We start from the raw sequence: 13654 nt of genomic DNA on the forward strand, positions 1-13654 counted from the left end.
GACAATAGGAATGCATAGGAAAAAGTGCATCTAAATATCAAATAAGATAACCACTGTGTTATACCATAAGGCAGCTCTTGCTGAAGAGGAAAGAAATTTAGTGCAAACTGTTGAAACACTGAATGCTTTCTACAAGCGTGGCCAATTTGCATGACAGCTTAACATTTTTGCATCTCTGTAACATTTGTCAGAAATGGTCAAGCCAGAGAGGATAATAGGCAGATTTTTCAATGGCTGGCATATATTACAAAGGTGTACAGCCAACATGAGGTTTTGCAAGTTATATGGTTTGGCCCCACTGAACTAAAATAAATGCATTCTTTATTTGGTTTGTGAATTTATAATCCCCTTAATTTGTACCAAGACACCCTAAGTATGGTGCAACAAAAGAAAGAACATAAATGAATATACAATACAAAAATATCAATACAATAAAACAATATAAGTAAGCAAATTAAAAATGTAAAATTCAAACTCTAATGTAACTGAGCCCTTCTCAAGATGGGAATTAGACTAGCTAATAAGCTAGACCAAATCATGTATTTCTCCAATGTCTTGTGCTAACTTATTCCACAGGTATGGGCTATTACAATGGAAGGTACAATCACGAGTATATTTCAAATGAGGTTCCCACAACGATGGGATCTGATAGACCAATTTGAGATAAGCAAAGGGTTCTTATTGGAGTATAAAACTGAAGATGGGCACAAGGATAGCCTGTTTCCTCCATGTGCAAAGATTTATAAAGCAAGCATACATTTTTTAAATGAATGCGGAACTTGATAGGAAACCTATCCCATGATCCCTGTATGCTGTGCCAGTAATCATAAGCACAGCAGCATACTGCACTAACTGCAAACAATGAATGTTCTTGTTTAGAAAATCAATCAAAAGACTGTTGCAGTAGTTCAAGCGATATATTTGTTTAATCTCAGGAACTACATTCAATTGACTATCCAAAATTATCCCAAGGTCCATAACTTGGATCAAAGTAGCTTGCCCCATGGACAGACAAGTCAAATCCTGTGACTTCCTTTGACTAATGAATAAGGCCTACATTTTGAAACATTCAATTATATTTTGTTCTCTGATAACCAATCGTGGACAAACGAAATATTGTCATGGATGTGAGCCCTTGGGCTGTGGCATGTTTGACGCAGCCTAGTAGGTGTATCTACTAGAGATGTGATTCAGCTGAACATTTTGGTTTGGCCTTCATTATTGGCCTGTTGTGGGAAATTTCGTTTTCCCGTGGTTCGGGCTAATTTTATTTCGTCTGCCCCCTGAAACGAAGCGCAAAACCCGAGGGGGGGGGGATGGGAGGTTGTTAAAAAAAACAAAACCCAAACCCACCCCAACCCTTCAAAGTTAATTGCAACCCCCCACCCTCCCGACCCCCCAAGACTTGCCAGACCAACCCCACAAGACTTACCGAAAGCCCCTGGTGGTCCAGCGGGGGTCCCAGGAGTGATCTCCCGCTCAGGTGCCAGTCGGCTGCCAGTAATCAAAATGGTGCCGATGGCCCTTTGCCCTTACCGTGTGACAGGGGCTATCGGTGCCATTGGCCAGCCTCTGTCACATGGTAGGAGCAATGAACAGTCAGCGCCATCTTAAAAATGGTTAATTTAATTTAATTTAAAAAACTACCTAACTCCTTAGAACCTTAGGGCCAGATTTTATAACATGCGTGCGGGCGTAGATTTGTTCACGCAACCCGGCGTGAACAAATCTACGCCCGAATTTATAACATGCGCGAGCAGCTGTGAGCATGTTATAAAATCCAGGGTCGGCGCGTGCAAGGGGGTGCATAATTGTGCAACTTGCGCGTGCCGAGCCGCCTTCCTCCGTTCCCTCCGAGGCCGCTCCAAAATCGGAGCGGCTTCGGAGGGAACTTTCCTTCCACTCCCCCCCCCCCACCTTCCCCTCCCTTCCCCTATTTAACCCGCCCCCCAGTCCTAACTAAACCCCCCCCCCTCACCTTTGTTGGAGAAGTTACGCCAAATGCACACCGGCTCTCCATACCCCGGCCAGGTGGCTGTTCCTGGAGGCCTCGATCCCACCCCCAGAATGCCCCCGGGCCGGCGTCCCGCCCACGGCTTGCCCATTTTTCAAGCCCTGGGGCTTGTGCGCGCCGCCGAGCCTATGCAAGATAGGCTCGGCGCGCACAGGGGGAGGTTTTCCTTTGAAAATCTACCCCTTAGTGTAGGAATAAGGAAAGTTATAGCCTAGTCAGATAGCTTAGAAAAAAAAAGAAGAAAACTGATAATAAGACAGTATTAATAATAATAATCCATCTGGGATTAAAAAACTAAATAATTAATATTAATATTAACTAATTATATTATCAGTTTTCTTCTTTTTTTTTTTTTATAAGCTAACTATCTGACTAGGCTATAACTTTTCTTATTCCTACACTAAGTAACAGCACAGACTGTAGGTTTTGCACCTCCACATGTCACACCTTACTTGCAACCACCAGTAGTGTCGAAGAAACAGTTCCATAGTTTTGACAATTCTGGGGAGGCTGGCCAAGCAGTAATCTTAGGACCATTTAAGAACTCTCTCCCACAGGCATTTGGAGACTACCGTCTACCCCTGGTGAGATAGTTATTACTGCGGCGACCACGATTCTTGCCAAGTCAATGATGTGGCGAGGACATTCCATGGAATCCTCTATCTTGAAGGGCCGCAACAGAGTATTAGCTCACTGGTTCTTCTCTGCTGGGTGGTACCTGAATTTTAAATCAAAGCAATTAAAGAATAAAGACCATCGGGCTTGGCATGGGTTTAACTACTGGGCCTGCCAGCAAGTTTTTGTAATCTGTGAAGATTGTTACTGAATGTCTAGCCCCGTCCAATAAATGTTGCCACTCTTCCATAGCCAATTTCATTGCTAGGAGCTCCCTGTCCCCAGTGGTATAATTCCTTTCTGTATAAGTGAATTTCTTAGAAAAGAAGAAACAAGGCATGATAATTATTTTATCATTGTGTTGAGACAGGACAGCACCTACCCCAGTGGCAGAAGCATCTACCTCCACAATAAAGGGTCTAGACGGGTTCAGATATTAGAGTCAAGGGTCACTGAGTAATGCTTGTTTGAGGCAACTGAAGGCTTGGATTGCCTCCTTGGACCAATGTCTAGTTTTGGCACCCTTTTATGTAAGAGCAGTAAGAGGGGTGGCTATTGAGGTATATCTGTGCACAAACCACAGGAAGTAATTGGTGAAGCCAAGAAATCTTTATATGGCTTTGAGCTCAACAGGTTGTGCCACATCTTGGATGGCCTTCACTTTCTCTGGTCCATGTGCAAACCATGTTCAGACATGATATAGTCCTGAAATAGCAGTCCATCCTACTCAAAAGTATACTTTTCAAATTTAGCATATACATGATTTTCTTGGAGCCTCTGCAGTATTGCTTTACATGCTCCGGATGCTGTGCCAGGGAGCAAGAAAAGATGAGGATATCATCCAGATACACTAAGGCATGAGAGAGGAAGTCCCTGAAGATTTCATTGACCATATCTTGGAAGACAGCAGGGGCATTGGAAAGGCCAAATGACATGACCAAATATTCATTATGCCCATCGCGGGTGTTGAATGCCATCTTCCACTCATCCCCCCATCCATATTCATATGAGACTGTAGGCTCCCCTGAGAACTAGTTTAATAATAATTCATGCCCCATGCAGGAAGTCAAATTGCTTTGTGATTTGGGATGGTGGGTACCTGTTCGTGTGGGTTATAGCACTGAAGGCCTATAGTCTATGCATGGCCTGAGGGAACCATCCTTCCTGCTAACAAAGAAGATTCCTGCCCCTGTGAGAGATGATGAAGGGCAGTTAAAACCACACTCCAAATTTTCCTGGATGTAACTGGACATGGCTGCTGTTTGTGAGGCAGATAGTGGATAGAACTTGCCCCTAGGGAGCATCTTACCTAAGAGCAAGTCAATTGGGCCAGTTGTACAACATGTGGGGTGGCAAATTCTCTGCATACTTTTTGCTGAAAACAGCAAATTACATATTCCAGAGGGAGGCCTTGGAGGTCTGAGACCTGAGTACGAGCTAGCAGTACCAGTTGGACCACTCAGGAGAGACATCTTTGTTGACAGGAGAGTCCCCAGTGAGTAATCTGTAGAGTCTGCCAATCCATGGATGGATTATGGAGAATGAGCCAAAGCAATCCAAGGATGACAGGATTGGCAGCCTTGGATAGAATTTAGAAAGAGATCTTCCTTGTGCAGGAATCCCATCTGAAGCATGATGGGTAAGGTGACTAGTGCCAAGCAGCCAGGGAAAGGTTCACCATAAACTGAGGATATAGTAAACAGCTTAGAGTTGCTATAGGAGGTTTGTACTGGCAAACCAAGGCCTCATTTATAAAGTTGCCACTTGCCCCTGAGTCCAAGAATGCCTCAGTATCTACCTTGGTATTTTGGGAGGTGAGGGAGTCTAGCATGACAACTGAGGAGAGGATAAGGGCCAGCCTAGGGTTACCTCTCAGACCACCCCTAGGCTTGGAAGTTTCCCTCCTTCTCAGGGAAACAATTAGCAAAGAGCCCCTAGGCTGCACAATAGAGGCAGAGGTTGAGCCAGTGGTGGCTCTGCTTCTTATCCTCAGTGAGTGGGATCTGCCAATTTGTATGGGTTCTTGTGAAGAGAGTGCAAGTGAGGTGTCTGTGATAGAGACCAAGGGGTCGCTCAAATTGGGGTGTCAACCTGAAGTGTCAGGTGAGAAGACTCCCTTTCTCGAGTTTGCTCTTGGAAGCAGAGGTCTACCCATATGGCTAGGGCAATAAGACCGTCTCTAGTGCAGGTTGGAGGTCTCGTCCCACTAGCTCATCTTTGACACACTCTGCCAAGCCCTGCCAAAAGATGGTGGTGAGACTATCATTGCTCCATCAGAGTTCTGAGGCCAGTGTGTGAAATTGAATGGCGTAATCACCCATGATGTGGGTGCCCTTTCTGATGCAGAGAAGTTCCATAGCACTGGAAAAGGCCCAACCAGGCTCAAAGAATACCAGACGGAATTGTTGGAGGAAATTATCCAGGTTCTCCACCAAGGGACGTTCCATTCCTAGAAAGGTGAAGCTCAGCCCTGTCAAGAGAGACAGCATGAACATGACGTTCATGGCTCAGTCTGAGGGAAAGCTGGCAACCTGCAGCTTGAAGTGCATCCTGCACTGATTGATAAAAGCTCGGCAACCCTTGAGATCCCTGTCATACCTGGTCAGTGGTGGGAGATGCAGCATGGGTTCCCGTTGCCAGGTAGGAGCAGCTGGAGAAAGTGCCAGTGCAGGTACAGGGGTATGAGCCAATAGGGATTCTATTTGAGCTGCCAGGCCTTGAAGAATGTTGGCCATGCTGTTAAGCTGATCTTTCTGCTGCAGAACCTGGAATGTTGACCCCAAGATAACCTGAGCCAGGGACAAGTCCTCTGTTCTCATGGCCTCAGCAAACTGTCACGGATGTGAGCCCTTAGGCTGTGGCATGGTTGACGCAGCTAGTAGGCAAACATACTAGGCCCATGACAACAGCTAGTGGACACACCCTTACAAGGACTGGCACTGGGGCTTCATCTATACCAGCCCCGATCCCCGCAGGTTGAGCCCTTGGGTTCCAGGGGCCAGCAGGGCTTAGGCGAGAGTCCCATAAGGAGCAATTGAATGAAGTCAAAATAGAAGCAGGGGTCATGGCAGGCAGCAATCCAGAAGAATATTCAATATCCATAGCAGAGGTCAGACCCAGGAAACAAGCCAAGACAGACAAGACAAGGTGAAACAAGATACTGAGGACAAATTGATTGACGTTTACCTCACTTGAAATCTTTTTTATATTTGTTTTGTGGGGACCTACTCCAGTCCGTCCACAGTGAAGACTGAACAGAAATATTTGTTAAGCAAATTTGCTTATTCTTCATTATTTGCACCAATTACAATCTCCTTACAACTGCTTGAAGGAAGGTCAATGTATAATTACAATAGTCCAACTGTAACATAATCTGTGTTTGTACCACTGAAGCTAAATTTATTAGGGACAAATAGGTGTGCAACTGATGTAAAAATCATCAGCAGCCAATAGTTGATTGCAACATTGCTGAAATGTGCCCCTCTAAAGAGAGCTTTGAGTCTAATTTAATTCCTAAATCATGAACTGAAGATTGCACAGGAATTTTTGATTTATTAATCAGAATCTAAAAACCTACATGTGGGCTTGCCCTTCCTATCGACAGGGACTCTGCCTTGCTTGTATTTAATTTAAATCTATTTTCTCCAAGCCAGTACAATATTGCCTGTAATCCCTGATTAATCTTTTATCATCTCTTCCATCTCCTCACCACTATTGGATGAAAGAGCTGCACATCATCCACATATCAATGAAAATTCAGTCCTGTCTCCCTAATCATCATTCATAAAGGAGACATATATATTACAAAGATAGGGTGACAGAACTGAACCCTGTAGCACACCATACGTTAAATCCCAAGAAGAGAAGCAGTGTTTATCTTTGATCATTTGCCAAGACCTTTCTTTAATGAAGTAATCCATTGCAGTACTACTTCCCAGATCTCTTCCATATTCAGCCAGTCAAATGATGATTGACTGGATCAAATGCATCAGATAAAACCAGAAAGATTATCATCATCATACCCCAATTCTTGTTGTCCATTAAATACAAATCATCCAGAAGGGACACTATCAAAATATCGGAGCTGAATTTTGACTGGTAATCATCAAGTATAGGGTATTCATCAAGAAATTCCTGCAACTGCTATGCTACCATTTCCTCTATTACTCTCCCTAAAAAGAGTAAATTAGAGACACTTTTGTAATGGTATCTAATTGCAGGGTCTAACATCATTTGTTTTAACAGTGGCATAACCACTGACCATTTCAATACCTCTCAAAATACCTTCAGCTTGAGAGGCATTTATAATTTGCAGTTATCTTTTTTTTTTTTTTGTAATTATGTTTATTAAGGGTTTTCAAATGTGATTACAAATATAAACAGAGTAACAGTGACAACAAAGTATATAGATATCCATAACAGAACTGGTATCAAGCAATAGAGTAACACTCTGCGGTTTTGCCCCTCTTAAACACCCAATTTCCTATCCCCCCTCCCCTCCCCATCCCATTTGCGTGTGTATACAATGATAACTCCAGGAGACACAGAGTGTATATAATTAGTCGTCAGGTAACAGGTGTCAGCCACAGCAAAAGGAGTAGGCATCAGCTAAGGGCATATGCTAGCATCTTAGTGTTGAGCCTAGCTGAAAGAGCAAAGAGAGACCAAAGACAGTATAGAAAACCACCCTGTCCTTCATACGGGCTGCGTTGAAGGTCTCAAGTATGCCAGGAAAGGGGCCCATATGATGTCTTCCCCAGTCAAAGACGAGGATTGTTGGTGTCTACGTATGTAGAGCTCATGGGTGCTTAGCCTTAACATCTGTGTAAACCATTGATCCACTGTCGGAGCTGTTGTGTCAAGCCATTTCAATAATATAGCTTTCTTCCCAATGAGCGCTGCCTTCGCTATAAAGTCAGAAATACCCTCTGCTCTGTTTTTTTTTATCAGCGACAATGTGGAGCCAAACAACCATAAATGTGGGTCTAAGGGAAGCACACACTGCCAAATAACGGCACAAAATTTCTGTATATCTAGCCAAAATGATTGGATCTGGGGACACTCCCAAAAAACATGATAATAAGAGCCAACCTTCTGATTGCATTTCCCACAGTTGGGGGAGGCGCTAAGACCAAACTGAAAGGCTCGCTCCGGGTGATAAACCCCTGCCACAAGAATTTGAACTGGGTTTCTCGTAGATCCTCATTAATAATAGTTGACTGGATCTGAGAGAAAGCCCGTAAGAAATCGTGGTAGCTCATTGTGGGCCATAGTCTCCATTTCGCAAATAAGGATTGCAAATACTTGTGGTCTAGACTCATATCCCGCAATTCCTGATATATAGTAGATATAGTGGGAGGTTTAGCGGAAGTGCCAGAAAAAATATCCAGAAGGGAAGTATTTCTCCTGGTGTCCCGCCAATGCTGGGGGTACTTTAGCATAAAATGACGAATCTGTAAAAAAGCGTAAAAATCCCCCTTAGGAATAGAATAAAGGTCCTGGAGATCCGAGAAAGTGTATAACACCCCCGTAAGAGGATTTACCATTTGGTGAAGATATTGAAGACCCTTCCCAAACCATCGCAAAAAAGGGGATATACCACTACCCGGGGGAAAACGGGGTTATTGACCATTTGCGACAGATATGCGATACCCTGCTGTTGTTGTAGTAGTCTACATAGATGGGCCCATGTGGTCCTGCAAGTTCCCACCAAAAGGTGACTTTTTAAAAGATAGGAAACCTGCTTCTTTGGCATGTGGAGGTCATTTAAAGACGAAACCCCATATCATGCAGTAAAAAGTGGTGTGGAAATATATGTCAACGTGCTAAAAATCCAGTCCCGAATAATGCGTACATTACATGCTATGTTGTAGTGATCCAGGTTAGGGCAACCCAGACCCCCGATATTCGTGGGTTGGTACAGCATATTCATGAGAATTCTAGCCTTGCGTCCCCGCCAAAGAAAGTGCCGAAGAGCCTGATTAAGGGCTTTGACATCCTGGGTTGTTAATCTAATAGGTAACATTTTGTAAGATATATAGCCATTTTGGTAGAATGACCATTTGGTACAGGTGAATTCGTCCCTTCAAGGAGAGTGGCAGATTACTCCATCTTTTCAATGTATCCTGAGTATAGAGTAATTTAGAAGAAATATTACATTGATAAATGGTATCCAGTGAAGCCGGAATCCATATCCCCAGATATTTAAGATCTGCGTTAGCCCATCGCAGTGGGAATATCCATTCCCAGGTCTGTTGGACCGTGTGAGTCACATCCAGGGCCTCGGATTTATCCCTGTTAATTTTTAACCCCGCAAAAACCCCAAATCTCTCCTGCAGGGATAGTAGGGGGCTCAATGATTTGAGGGGGTGAGTCAAAAACACAAGGACATCATCGGCAAATGCCGCTATTTTAAATACATGTCCTGCCCTCTCGAAGCCCTGTATGCTCTCATCTGTCTGAATTTTCCGGATCAGCAGGTCAATTGTAAGTATGTACAGAAGTGGGGACAAAGGGCAGCCTTGACGTACCCCCCGTTGTAGATAGACCTTTTCTGAACAAGTGCCATTGACAATAATTCGAGAAGTAGGCATATCGTACAGTAATTTGATGTACTATAGAAAATCGCCCTCAAACCCATATCTGGACAGTACCGAAAACATATAGGACCATGATACCCTGTCAAAGGCTTTTTCAGAGTCAAAACCTATAGCCCGAGCCGGAATGTGCAATTGTTGACAATATCTCATGGCTGTAAGCAGTTTCAAGATATGACTAGTGGCCTTGCGACCTTTAACAAAGCCCACCTGGGGTTGTGAAATCAATTGAGGGAGAATCAAATTCAATCGTTCCGCCATCACACAGGCTAGAATCTTAAGGTCGCGGTTTAGTAGAGAAATAGGCCTATAGGATTCTGGTTTTTCTGTGTCTTTCCCAGCTTTAGGTAAGACAATAATGTGGGCATTATTGAAGTCTTTTGGGAAGAACTTCGAGGCCAGACCTGCCGTGTAGAAATCCGTTAATGGGGCCACCACGCGAACACTTAACATCTTGCAAAAATCATAGGAAAAACCATCAGGCCCTGGAGATTTACCAGAAGGCATGGTGTTTATGGCCTGCAGAACCTCATAGGACTGGATTTAAAAAATCTCGTTGAGACGCTGTAATAGTTGGGAGAAAAAATCCTGCTCACTATCCGGTGGCGGAGCTGAATCTGCCTTGTACAGGGTATCATAAAACGTTTGAAAAACTGCACAAATGCCAGTGACATCAGACACCAAGTGCCCCTGAGTGGTGCGCATTCTAGAGACCACCGTCCAGGGTTTATGTGCTCGAATCAAGTTAGCCAAGGGCCTGCCTACTTTGTTGCCAAATTTAAAATAATTGTGCTGGGCCACTTGCAATGCCTTATCCGCCCTCATGTGAAGTACAGTATTCAACTGTGCCAGCGTGCTAAAATAGAGTTTTTTATTGTCTTCCGATGGGGTCTGTAGTGTGCTTGGTGAGGCCATCCAGGCGCAATATCTTCCCATGCATGCATTTATGTCTTGCCCCTGTGTAACTTATGATCTCTCCTCTTAGTACCGCCTTGCCAGCTTCCCAAAATAGAAGGGGATTTCCCACATGTTGACCGTTATTAACTTTGTAATCTAGCCATTTATCCCTCAGATATTTTTTAAATTCTTTATCCCCTTTCAAACCCTGGGGAAATCGCCATGAAACCCCAGCCTGTTGCTGAACCCCCAGCGTGAGCGAGAGAGAGTTAGGCAAATGGTCAGAAATAACTTGCGTTTCAATATCTGCTCGAGAAGCCCTGGGAAACACTTCATCCGCTACTAGTATGTAGTCTATTCTTGAGAAGGATTCATGTGGGTGGGAATAAAAAGTATAGTCCCTTTTATTGGAGTGGAGTGTCCGCCAGACATCTAAAAGTCCTAAGTGTGTGGTTAAAAACTCCACTCCTTCCCCCTGTGTACCCCCCACGTTCCCCCCTCTTAGCTGATCTGTCCAGGGTATGGTCTGCCACACAATTCAAGTCCCCCACCAGGAAAAGTAATCCAGATCTGTGAGTCAACACCACATTATGAAATTGTTGCAGGCATTTGCTGTGGGTTAGCAGTGGGAGTATAGATATTACAAATAGTAACTAAAGTGCCTTGCCACTTTCCTATCACTATTACATATCTGCCCGCCGGGTCTATTACTGGTGTATCCAAAATAAAATCTGATGTTTTTTTAATAAGGGTCGCAACTCCCGCTTTTTGTTGTTGGGCTGATGCAAAGATACAATCTCCTACCCAATCTCATTTCAACTTAAGGCTTTCAGTCTCATTTAGATGAGTTTCTTGTAGGCATACTATCTCTCCCTTCAGGCATTTGAGATGGGTTAAAACTTTTTTGTGCTTGACAGGTGAGCCTAACCCATGTACATTCCATGACACAATCTTAGGCATTACAGAAATCATTAAGGCAAAAGCACAGGAAAAATAACTCTGAAATCACAGAAGGAGGAGGTCCCAGCTGCTCCCCCTTCTTAATTGCCGCCATAACTACCCCGCCATAGCCCCCAACCACCTGCCTGTGTCCATCTTATTGCATCTCGTGTCTCAGTCGTATACACACACTCAAACACACACATCCCTAGCCCTCTTTCTCCCGGTCCCATACTTCCCCCCCTCCCCTCCCCCTCTCCCATTCCCTATCCTCCCCTACATACTGGAACCAAATGTGTGTGGCCTGTCCCAGCCTCATATCAGAGGGAACAGGTCAAGGGATCACGCTTGTGGGACGTATGGGTGCTTCCCCCCCCCCCACACTTTTCACACCCGGGATCCTCAATGTCCAAGCAACATAATCTTGTTCCTCGAAGTCCATAGGGCAGCCGTAGCCAGAGCTCGTTCGCCAAAGTGTTTTATATCAAGGATCAAAATCAGTGTGTGTTCCTAGTCACTCAGACAAGCGAGGAGCATTATAGGTGCTGTCCCTTCCCCCGGGATGTAGGGTGTAACACTGTTCCATGTTGTAAATCCTGCTATGAGCTGAAACCCAGTGCGGTTAGGTCAGCTGTAGGTCTGATCCTGAGGTCATTAATGTGTGCTGGCATGTGGTTATGAGCATATATGTAAGCCTCCAATTAATGGCGGTCCTCTCAGGCAACCCTGCACTTGAAAGCCACATATTCAATCCTCCAAGCTCTGTAAGAATGTGAGGGCCACTTCTGGCTCAGAAAAGCTGTGTTGTGTACCATTCTGCCAGATTTCTAGGGTAGCTGGAAACTGTAAAGCAATTTAATTTTCTGCTCAAAATGTTTTGTGCATACTGGAGAAAATTTTCGGCGCTGCTGGGAGACCAAGACCGAGTAATCTTGGGTAATTCGGATCTTGTGACCCTGGTAGAGCAGCTCTGGGTGTTTTCTATATGCCAACCATATACGCTGTTTGTCTGCCGAGTTAAGTATTTTTGCAATGGCGATGCGCGGCCTGGTATCTGAGGGGCGACAGGTCCCCAGTCTGTGCGCCCTTTCAACGCACATCGTTCCCTGCATTTCCAGTATGCTGACTGCCTCTGGTAACCACTCCTCTAGAAAGGCCCCCAAACCCCTCTCATCCAGCGTTTCCGGCAGCCCCAAAAAACGTAAATTATCACGTCTAAGTCTGTTTTCCATATTGTCTAGTTTGGCGCGGCATTCCTTTAAGGCCTCTGCCTGGGTTTCCACCAGCGCAGCGTTTGCAGCCTCTTCGTCCTCCAAACTTCCGACCCTCCCTTTGAGAAGATTGAATCGCGGCCCAATGTCCACCAGCGCCGTTTTTACCTCAGCTAGATTTTGGGAAATCTCAGCCAATTTAGATTCCAGGGCGGCATCTAACGTCTCCTTCAGGACCTCCACTGTTAGCATCATTCCCGCTGTCGGCTCGGCTTCACCAGGTCTCGCCGCCATTTTAGGATCCGCGGCCTTCCCCTTGTCTCGTTCCTTTTTCCCTCCTCTAGCAGCCATCAGAGGTCGCGTTTTGTTCATATAGTGAACTATCGACATGGACGTGTTTGTCGCAATGGGTTTAGGATCAGTGATACAGTCGATAACTAACGATGCCGGTAGATGCGGGGGCAGGGTTCCCAGAGCTGAAGAAGATCACATCCGCCTCAGCACATCGCCCCACGTGACCCCTGCAGTTATCTATTAAAGAGACCATCTACCAAAACCTTAACCAAAGTTGAAGGGCATGAATCAAGATCACACAAGATGGTCATAGTCTTATTCGGGATCTTCATCAACTGATCATCCATGACAGGAGTAAAATGGTTCCAGACCCTCTATTTTTGCGCACTAAAAATTGTTGCACTCCTATATAATTTATTCAACCTTTCCTCTCTTCCCTCTTTTCTTTTGAAAATACCTCCAAAATTTGCAGAACTACTCCAGGATACACCCAAATCCTTACTCTCTACTCATTCTCCTGATAGTATTGTCCAATCTGTACTCTCATCTGTTCTGGAAATGTCATCAAAACTGCCATATCAGCACAGAAGGTTGAACGCAAAGCATTTTTTCCCTCTCTTCCTTTTTGAAAAAATGCTGGAAAAAGGAACTATGTAGTAGATATAGCCCTTTGTGTTCATGATCAGGTAGTAGTGAAATCCCTGAAAGCAGCACTTCATGTGAAGGATAAAATAATAGCAACAGAAATTGAGAGAATACAGTAAGGAAAGAAGTACTGTAGGTGGGAGCACTGAGAGGAAAGGATCACCTTGCTGGTGGCTGGAAAGAATCGGTAACTACTGCTTGGAGAAATTTTTAAAACTTAAAATTATTGGGGAGAAGTAAACTATTGGGGTATATTATTTAGTGTGTTCATGTGTTTTGTTTTAAATAGGTAGACAGAAAGTCAGGCAACAAACAGAATTTTGTGTGTTTTGTTTTAACCAGGGTGGAACCAGGCTGCTGGCGCTAACTTTTAAAAAAGAGTTAGAGCAGCTTTTAAACTAGAACAAAGGTTCGGAGGGAGGTATCTTTGAAGGATACTAATG

This window comes from Rhinatrema bivittatum, chromosome 3, assembly GCF_901001135.1.
Source record: "Rhinatrema bivittatum chromosome 3, aRhiBiv1.1, whole genome shotgun sequence".
In the NCBI taxonomy this organism is placed as follows: domain Eukaryota; kingdom Metazoa; phylum Chordata; class Amphibia; order Gymnophiona; family Rhinatrematidae; genus Rhinatrema; species Rhinatrema bivittatum.